Source organism: Nanorana parkeri, unplaced genomic scaffold (genome assembly GCF_000935625.1).
Source record: "Nanorana parkeri isolate BGI_ZX_2015 unplaced genomic scaffold, ASM93562v1 scaffold936, whole genome shotgun sequence".
NCBI classification, from domain to species: Eukaryota; Metazoa; Chordata; class Amphibia; order Anura; family Dicroglossidae; genus Nanorana; species Nanorana parkeri.
The window spans coordinates 257,920-268,219 of NW_017307204.1; the positions used below are offsets into that span (position 1 = coordinate 257,920).

Here is a 10,300-nt window from a genome sequence, read left to right on the forward strand (position 1 = left end):
TCTAAATAGTTTTGTAATGCTAAAAAGCACAAAATAACCTTACAGGAAATGTACAAAACTTCCCTTTCACTGGATTGGCATTCTTGGTGGGACATTTCCATGACATGTTTTTTTTTCATTCAAGGCTAAAATTAGCATATGGTAGAATGGGGGCTATACCAGCCTTTACAATATACAGTACCTTGTTACAGACTACACCCTGTATGCCAATCTTCCCTTTTAAATTTGCCTTTAAGCAATATTGAAGTAATCATTTGTGCTCTCCTTGGCCAGAGATCTTGTTCATTTAGATTCCAGAAATATTTCAAACTGCTACATACCTGGAAAAGTTTGATTTTACAGTGGAAGGCTGACCTGGCAAGGGAGGCTTCTTTAGTGGGTCTTGTTTTACTAATGATGGTGGCCTGAAAGCACATTTTTATTTTTTATAAATGAATTGGGTTGGTTGGAAATACATTTGTTTAACACGTTTTCATTAAAAAAAAAAATACACCACATTAAAGACCTTTTTAATGAACAAATAGGTACCAAAAATGTCCAATTCATGAATTTACTTTCTTTTTTACATTGACTTGTTTCTTCTAGAAGAGATATGCAACAGTCTCTTAAAAAGTAGTGCCTAAGTAGTATGTTTGTGCATGCATGTTACTCTCCTGTTTGTGCATGCATGAATTTTATCAAAACGTATATACTTATACTACAGAAAACAGTGTGAGGAGTCCTGACGACATCTGTCCTAATTTAACACTCCCATCAATATGAAATGACAGTCACCTGATTGATCCTCTTTGGCTAAAGTCTGGCAACAATCTGATATTGATGGATATGTGTCTTTTTTGTTTCGCCCCATAGGATCAGGCACCCGTTTAGGAAATATTTATCAGATAGGTTAGAAAATCTGTCCCATCCTATTTTTCTCCAATTTAATCAGTGCCAGGAACATATGCCAGCAGCATTTATTTGTATTGAAATAACTTGAAAAGCTCAGAATGCCCCAAGAGTGGAAGGCTTATTCCTGCACATCTGTCCGTAGTTGAAAGGGCAACATTTGCTTCATGTATGGTAAGCTGTAGTTACAAAATGTACGGTAGTTACCGAGTACTTATAGATAATGAAAAAGGGTTGGATATCTGACTGAAGGCTGGACACTATATTGTACTTTTGTTTACTTATATTAACTATAAACTTTAAAGATAATGCTTTAATATGTACAGTATTTGAAGCAAAAAGATTATAGTTTTGGATTGGCAAGGGACCAGAACCCCTCCCAGGTTTTTATTGCTGATTGTGTCCACCCTAGGGAGAACCATCTTCACTTTTTGTCCTGGTGATCATTGTCTCTTGTACTTATATTTTTTAGGTTGTCATTGAAAAAGGTGGTGAGGAAAAATCTTCCAATGTGGATACCTGGTCAGGTGACAACTGTTACCCTTACTTTGTTCTCCTCTTACTTTTTGCTGTGTCTCGGGACAGAAAGTGAAGAAACTCTCCATAACAGGATACAGATAGTAAAAAAAACCCACAAAAGGGATATTTGCCATTCCCTACTACATTCAAAACTAGATAAAAAGGGTTTGTCTTCACATACATTTTAAGACATATTTCTGTAGCCTTGTGCTTGTTCAAGAAAAGTGTTTTCACATTAACCACAATTAACACAAAAAATACAACTAAAGAAAGAAAATGTAATGTTCAGTTTTTATTTGCATTATTCCAAAATCAATTTTACCTTATAGCAGCAGGTAGCGTAATAGACTAGTAAAGAACAAAAGAAAACATTAGTTAGTGATTCAAATTATTCTTAGCATTCAGCATGGTTGTGGTTAAATTATTCCTTTCATTATGTATGAGCTTTTTTACTAGATTTAGGTTGAATGTAATGATGGAAAGCAATCTGCAAAGGCACAAGTGCTCTTTGCTATATTGTGACTAAAAAATCTGAAAACAATGGGTCCTATAGAAAGCATTTAAAAATTAACTCTAACCATATATCTAAATACATGTAATAAAATAAAGTTTTTTTGCACTCAATGTTGGAGGATAGAAACATTTGATCGAATTATATAGGTGGAGAAAGGCAAGGCTGTAGTATATCATTAATTAATTTTTAAAATTAATAGTATTTTAATGCTTTTTTTAACTAGAAATCTGGCAGCCAAGTTGTTCAGACTGTAGATTCTGCTCTAACTTTTACCCTTCAACCATTTTAAGCTATTAAGAGTTTTATTTTTTTACATTATTTTTACATTTGTTTTACATATTTTAATATGACTAGTAGATACTGATAACAATAAAACAGAACCTTCACATTTTGCCTTCACTCTGACCCTTCAAAAAAAGGTGGCCTTTATAGCAACTGAATAACTATAGCTTAGAAGCCCTTAAAGGAGAACTATGGGGTCAGGGCTTTTCCCCATAGTTCTCCTAAGGGTAACGGGAGGACACAAACTAGCGTCCTCCCATCATCCAAAGCTCAGTATACCGCGAGACTGAGACGCCGTAGCCGGGACGGATCCCGACATTACTGTCTGGATCCACCCAGCTGCGTAAGTAACAGCTGGCACTGCCTATCTAGAGGCAGAGCCAGCTGAACCCGCCCCATCCGTTGCCCCAGTCAGCGCTGGAAGATCAGACAGGGGAGGGGGAATCCCTGCAGGGAGCCGTGAGTGACAGTCACGTCTCTTTGCAGGGACAGGATCGAGAAGTGAGCGAGTGACGTTATGTGTTCACTCACTTCCCGATCTATTGAGCCGAACTGTGACAGTTTAATTGTCACAGGTCGGCTATAACTATGAGGCTGAGTGATTTTCACTCGCCTCCTAGTTCTCCTGTAACACAAAGGCACTCAATAGGCTACATAACATTAACATTAGCTTACAAATGCAAACTTTTACAAGGAAGTCATGATGCTTGTTATAAAATATAAACACAGGTATTATCTGTGAGTTACTGTTTGTTATCCTATAACTCAATAACACAGCTACAGAGATCAATGTATACTCACCCTTGCAGGTTCAGTTTTTCCTAAAAAATACATAAATAAACAAATAAATATATGTATTAATAATATAATATGTAATATGGCATAAAAAATGATTGCACGTATTAGGAAGGAAGGTAAAAATCATAGCACAAGCTATAATTAAAGTGATATTAAAGTCGAAAGGATTTTTAGGCTATTTCAAATGCAGATGAAATCACTTACAATGGAAGCTTCTTCTTGCATTGTTATTTACAAAAGTGTGAAGAGTTTGGAGAAGGCAGGAGAAGTGAACAATCTAGGACAACATAGCTGAACTGGAAAGTGAGCTGAATTGGAGAATTTTTAAAAAATCAGCTATGTCGTCCTAGATTGTTCACTTCTCCTGCCTTCTCCAAACTCTTCACACTTTTTTGAATAACCCTGTTCATGTTAAAACGTTTTAAAGGGTTATTCACAAAAGAGCCGAAGGATCCAGCAGTAGCTTCGGTCAAACCAAAGGGCTGCTGTACGGGCTATTCAGCAGCCGGCTGAGACGTAGTGAGACACGAAGCATGGAGAAAGGTCGGCTGGATGGCTGGCCGTCCTCCACGCAAATGACAGCTGGGCACAGTCAGCCATGATCTCACAGCTTGCTCCGCCCAGTTGTTGTTTTTTTTTTGCCCTGGACATGCTAAAAGATTCTGGCAGGTGCTGGACAAAAGTAAACAGTTGGGCGGAGCTAGCCGTGATGTTACCGCTGGCTCCACCCAATTGCTTATATTTTGCCAGCATCTGTCAGATTCTTCACGCTGCAGCAGGAGTTCATCGCACGCGGTTGAGTCAGTGTGCGTTACTTTTTTATATTATTATTTTTTATTTATGTATTATTTTTATTTTTTCATTTAGTCGGCGTCATGGACAACGCTGGACGTCGTGATTGACCTTAGGATTATGTCGGTGGATCAATTTTTGGGTTGTTTTTTTTTCAATAAAGGATTTTTTTCTAAAAGTCTGGACTTTTTATTTAAATGTATTTGAACCCTTTAGTAAATGGGTAGGGGTACAAGTACCCCTTACTCATTCGCAAGGGGGGGCCGAATCTGTGTGCCCCTTTATTAAAGTTGTGCCCTACAGTGCTAAGGGCATGTGACCTGGTACGGCAGGGAGAGGGGGCACTCGCTAGCCCACCCCCCTTTCCTGCCATGCCAGGCCTGTACTCAGATCAAGGGTCTGTTTGGGAATTTTAGGGGGACCCTACGTCTTTTTTCCCCCATTTTGGGGGGGTGGGGTTCCTCCTAAAATTCCACCAGACCTTAAGTGCCTAGTATGACTTTATTGGGGAACCCCACACATTTTTTTCATTTTAACTTGGGGTCCCTTCTAAAATTCCTACCAGACTTAAAGGGTCTGGTATGGTTTGGGAGAGGGACCCCATATTTTTCCATTTTTTTTCATTTAACTATAATTTTTAAACATGTTTTTTTTTTCTATTTTGCTCGCTTCCTCGGAGGTAGCGAGCAGAATAGCCGAGCCGAATGCCGAGTATGCTCTGTTCCTTGTGATCTTGTAAAGGACAGGAAGTTCAGGAAAGCTGAGCTGAGAGACAAAAAGACAAAAGTGTTTGGACAAAAATGTAAAGAAATCCTTTGCTGGGCAATGTATATTTGTTTGATCTGGATTCATTATTGAAAAAAGTTTGAGAGTTTAATACTTAGTTAAATAATAAATCTGGTCTGAGTCTGACCCAGATTATTTTGTGTGTCAGCCAGTTCATATGTCAGCCACAGTTTTTCTCAAACCTTAGTCTGTTATCTCTAAGCCTGTCACCACTGGGTATGTAATCCTTAAGTCTGTTAACTTCAAGCTCACAATACTAATGATGAGTGAATGTGCCTAGATTTGTTTTGACTAGAATTTTTTTAATAATATAGAATTTAAGTCAATTGGGGGACTACTATTGATGGTCACTTTTGGCCCTTTAGAGAGCTGTTACACAAGTTGTTTTCACCCGATATACATGGAAAGTTGTAAACAGGCACAGCATGGATGCCTAGGCACTACTCTGGGGGATCTTTGCTAATGCAAAAAGTACAGCAATGGAAAAGGACCTTTTCATATGGGAAAATCGCTAGACTTGTACACGGCTGAAAATGTTGTAACGTTTTCATTTAGCTTCTATTCTGATTTTTTCCCCTTTCCTGACATTTGGATCTGTTCGATATTCAAAATTTGGAAAACGGATCGATCCAAAGTTTTTGTTTTTGAAATTCGGATCCATTCAAATCTATTTGGATGGAGTTAGGTCATGTTAAATGACAAAACAAAAAATAAAAAAAACCTGCATGGGGTCCCTCCTAAAATCCTTACCAGAGCCTTGATGCAAGTAGCAGCCTGGCAGAACAGGAAAGGGGGGACGATCGTGCACCCCCCTGCACCATACCAGGCCACATGCCATCAACATGGGGAGGTGCTTCACCACCGGGGGACTCCCTGGCAAAGCACCTTGTCCCCATGTTGATGAGGACAAACGCCTCTTTTCCACAACCCTGTGGGCAGGGGGGGTCTGTGGGCAGGGGGGCTTATCTGAATCTTTATCATTCATAAAGGGGGAACTCAGATGCCGCCCCCCCCACCCCCCCCGAATGAGTAAGGGGTAGTTGTCAATCACCTTGTTTAGTGATGTAGATCCTTGTCAATCACGATGCCTGCCTCTCGCTGACTTGACAAAAGAAAAGATCCTGGACGACCACCGCCATGTCCGATGCTCACAAACACTGCCCGTAAGTGACAGGTCTACTCCAGAAGGTAAACAAAAGAGACAGAGCAAGTCATTACATCACTGGACTTGTTTACATTCCGTGACAGCTCTCGGCCCCCTAATGTAATGCAAACAAAGAGGTGGAACAAGTCCTGTGATATCATGACTCGCTCTGCCACTTTGTTTACATTCAGGAGCAGAACTGTCAACAGCGAGAGTTCGTTGGGATCATACGTGGTTGTGGATAATTTTTCTTTCGGCGAGTCGGCAAGTAGCAGGCATCGTAATTGACAAGGATCTACATCGCTGGATAACATGATTGACATTGGGATTACATCAGTGAACTTTTTTTTTTTTTCCATAAAGGACTTGACAACAACTATGTTGGGTTTTTTCAAATAAAGGACTTTTGAGCATGGTGACGTGTGTTTATTAATTTCTGCTCTCTGTGTGCTGAAACATTTCTGCTATGGCACAAATCTATAGCAGCAATACTTCTGCAGGTGATCCTGTTTTCCCCATCCACCTCTCTTTGTTACAAATGCAATTACTATACCTCTGCTACTTTATTTCACCCTCTCTACTGCCCTCTCTCTATTACTGCACTCATCACCTCCTGCTTATTCAAAAACCCACATGCTAGGGTTACCTCCAGGACTCTGGGGCTTGTGCATTCATACAAAATTTGCTGTCTTCTTACGTCACTCACCCTTCTGCTTCTGTTGACTTCTAGTGATATTTCTCCCAATCCTGGCCCTCTGTTTTCTAGTACTCACCCCTCAAACCAGCACTGCCTTTCCTCTGGCAGCAGCCGCAGTCCACGCACTCTAATTCCTATTCCCTTGCTTTCTAGAGCCAGTCCTACCTTCTCATGTGGCCTCTTGAATGCTTGCTCTGTCTCACCAGAGCCAAAGGACGTGAGTGGGAATCCTTCTATGCCTACAATGCACTTTTCAAGTTCTACCTTCACCTCCCTCTCTATCCCTCTCCTCTTTTGAAGCCCACTGTATTTGCCTATTTCCAGTTTCTCTGGCCGGAAGTGACGTCACTTTTGGCCGGTCCGGCGGCAGACGAGGCCATATGTGCAGGTAAGAGGAGCTAGGAAGGAAAGGAGGTGAGTGGGAATCCTTCTATGCCTACAATGCACTTTTAAAGTTCTACCTTCACCTCCCTCTTTATCCCTCTCCTCTTTTGAAGCCCACTGTATTTGCCTATTTCCAGTTTCTCTGGCCGGAAGTGACGTCACTTCTGGCCGGTCCAGCGGCAGACGAGGCCATATGTGCAGGTAAGAGGAGCTAGGAAGGAAAGGAGGGAGGGGAGGGATGCAGCCCTGACCAACCCACCTGAAACCCCTTCAAAGCCCACTATAGACAGTCGCAGATGGGCTGTGCAGCATCTGCAGGGTCACTCTCAGGTGGGTCCTGTGTCCAGCGCGTCACTAAGCCCTGCGTGTAGCGCGTCACTAAGACCTGCATCCAGCGGCAGGTGGGGGGGCATGCCCTAAAGCCGTGTAAGGGGCCCCAACATTTCTGATGGCTGCCCTGCCTCCTGGACCGGTATCTCGCTTTCTTGATGACTTCTCTGCCTGGCTACCCTACTTTCTCTCCTCTGAAATACCCACTATCATTCTGGGTGACTTTAACATTGCTACTAACATTAACAACCCAGCTTCCACTCAATTTCTCAACCTAACCTTCTTTTGACCTAACACAATGAACACACACTTCTACTCACCCTGATGGCAATATAATAGATTGTGTATTCTCTCACCTATGCACTCCTTGCAGGCTCTCCAACTCCCCTTTTCCCCTCTCAGACCACAACCTTGTCAGTTTCATGCTTATCCTGTCCCCAACACTGAATCTCCCTATCAGCACACTGTTACCCGGACAAACCTTCGCCACTTCAACCCTTCTCTAATCTGCCACTGACTGCCTCTATGGCAACATCTCACCTCTGTTCTGCCCTGACCTGGCTACTTCTGCCTTCAGCAGCTCATTCTCATCCTCCTTAGACACATTGGCTTCCCTCACTACACGCAGACTTAGGCCGCGTCCACTACAACTATGCCAAACAGAAGAAACCAGAAATCTTAAAAGACATAGCCGTGCTCTTGAGCGAGTGTGGCATAAAACTAGGGGTCTGCAAGACTTCACCCTGTATAAAGCTTCCCTCCTAAAATATATTTCCTCTCTCCATGCTGCCAAACAGACTTATTTTGTCACTCTCATTAACACACTCTCACCCAGACCTCGTCAACTCATTTCTACTTTTAACTTTCTACTATGTCTCCCACCGCCTGCACCCACTAACTAATTCACTGCACAGGACATTGCCATCCTTTTCAAAAACAAAATAGATGCAATTCGGGATGAGATCTTCACTGTCCAGTCACCTTCCCCTATTAACGTATCAGACCCACCATCACACTTGTTACTTTTCTCTTTTGACCCTGTCACTACAAATGAGGTTACAAAACTTTTCTCTTGCACCCACGTCACTACTTACCCCCTGGACCCCATTCCCCCACCACTACTTCGGTCATCCTCTTGCTCTATACTACACTCTCTTGGAGCTTGGAGCTATATAAATCCTGACTAATAATAATAATACCAGACCCTTTAGGGCAACCCATACTGGGTTTTTATTTTTTTTTAGTTTAACAACGTTATTTCATAATGACATTTTGGCAAAATTCAGATGCATCCGAGTTTATGTTATCAAAATTCGTATACGCTTGAATTCCTTATTTGTTTCATTCGAACACATCCCAATGTCCGAACATGACGATTTTCCTCCAAATGTCAGTTTGGACGAGAACGAATGCATATGTCTAAAAATCACAAAGCCAGTTACTTCCTCAGGCACTTCCTGTTATAGGGTGACAAAGTTCTGTCCCTGTATACCAGTTAAGCTTTTGATTTGTCACCCTATCGCACAGGCTTCCTTTGAAAATTGCCAAAATTGCCTGTTTCAACACATTACACAGGCATGGTCCACCTAAGCTATCAGGAAACCCACCCAATAAATGCCATTTCTACTTATATCCACACTAAGGGCACGTTCACACCACCAGCTATAAACTGTATTTCTCAACACAATCAAAATGCAAGGTCACGCAAACACCACTGTTTTCAATGCCAGTTCACACCAATGTCCTGCGCTGGTGTGTGCCTAAAAAAAAGGGAGAGGGACAAACTATACCAATCAAACTGTGCATGTAGGTCAGTGTGTAAGTTAGAGGTATTTGTAGAAGGTTGATTTACTTACGGCTGTTCACTTTGCAAGGGAATTTTTCATTAGCTGATTGAATGTGATGAAAATTTACTTTGCAAAAAGTACACATGTGTCAGGGGAAAAAAACCCTGTATTTTTGCTTGCACAAGATTGGATGATGGAAGCCAGCAGGGATTCACCTCATTCACTAAGCTAAGGGAAAAATAATTTGCTAAGTGAACAGCTTATTTCCCTTTAGGTATCTACACAGATTTGTGTCATGTGCAAACACACATTCTAACAACCAAAAAACTGCAAGAAAGTGAGCACGACAAAATCAGGTATAGGTTCATTTTTATTTTATAGTAATATGTTATAGACACCTTAAATTGGGATGCTAGAATGCTATGTTAGTTAGCTGTTCTAACTACTAGCAATTGATGTGCAAATACTCATGCACCAAGCCAAGAGTATAATTACTGTGCACAGTCAAATGTAACCTGTTGCTCTGTGTGTTCTCTTGCTTTCCTCTCCATTACTCATGCCTGAATGTCAAACTTGCACTGAAATATAAAAAAGAACAGGTCCCCAAACTCTGGACCCTCCATTTATTAAAAGAGTATCTCAAAAGGATCCTCAATCATCCTGTGAGCATAGCATAATGTATAATTTATGATACTTTTTTTGTGGCTTAGGCTTCTTTATGTGAAAGGGCACATCCATAGGGTTATTCACTGAAGAGTCGAAGGATCCAGCCGTAGCTTCGGCTGATCCTTCGGCTCGCTTCTCCCACCTCTGTCCTTCGGCTCAGTCCAAACCAAAGGGCTACTGTACGGGCTATTCACAATAGTTTATACAGCAGCCAAAGGCAGCCGAGTGGCTCGGCTGATCCGAATGCATATGCTTCGGCTCGGCTGAGCCATAGTGACACACGAAGCGTGGAGAAAGGTCGGCTGAAGCCAACCGGTCTCCACGCAAATGACAGCTGGGCGGAGCCAGCCGAACCGACCTTCGCTGACCGAACGCAGCCGATGTACAGCTGAAATCAGCCGTACAAGATTGGACTGAATAGCCGAACAGCGTTCGGCTCACTTCACTTCAGCTGGGTTATTCACTCGGCTGCCTTCGGTAGCTTTGTGAATAACCTTCTTAACCTCCGTGGCGGTATTCCCGAGTCTGGCTCGGGGTTAATTTTCAATACCAGGAGTGGTAACCCCGAGCCAGACTCGGGAATGCACAAAGTGTCACTTACCTTGTACCTGCGAGCCCGCGGCGTCCACTCACAGTCCAAAGACCTCATCCACAACAAACAGAAATGTGAAATAATGCTCAGTTCAGTCAAGTTATGGTCTATCTTCAGGAAT

General features: G+C 42.0%; 1 protein-coding gene across 1 annotated transcript in view; it reads right to left on the reverse strand.

The window, feature by feature from the left end:
- LOC108795126 (lymphocyte cytosolic protein 2-like) overlaps positions 1–394 on the reverse strand; it is a 41,364-nt gene extending 40,970 nt beyond the window's left edge. The window contains exon 1 of the mRNA XM_018566318.1: positions 321–394. The gene's annotated coding sequence lies outside the window, so the exon portion shown is untranslated. The remainder of the gene's footprint in view (positions 1–320) is intronic.
- Positions 395–10,300: the final 9,906 nt, after the last annotated feature.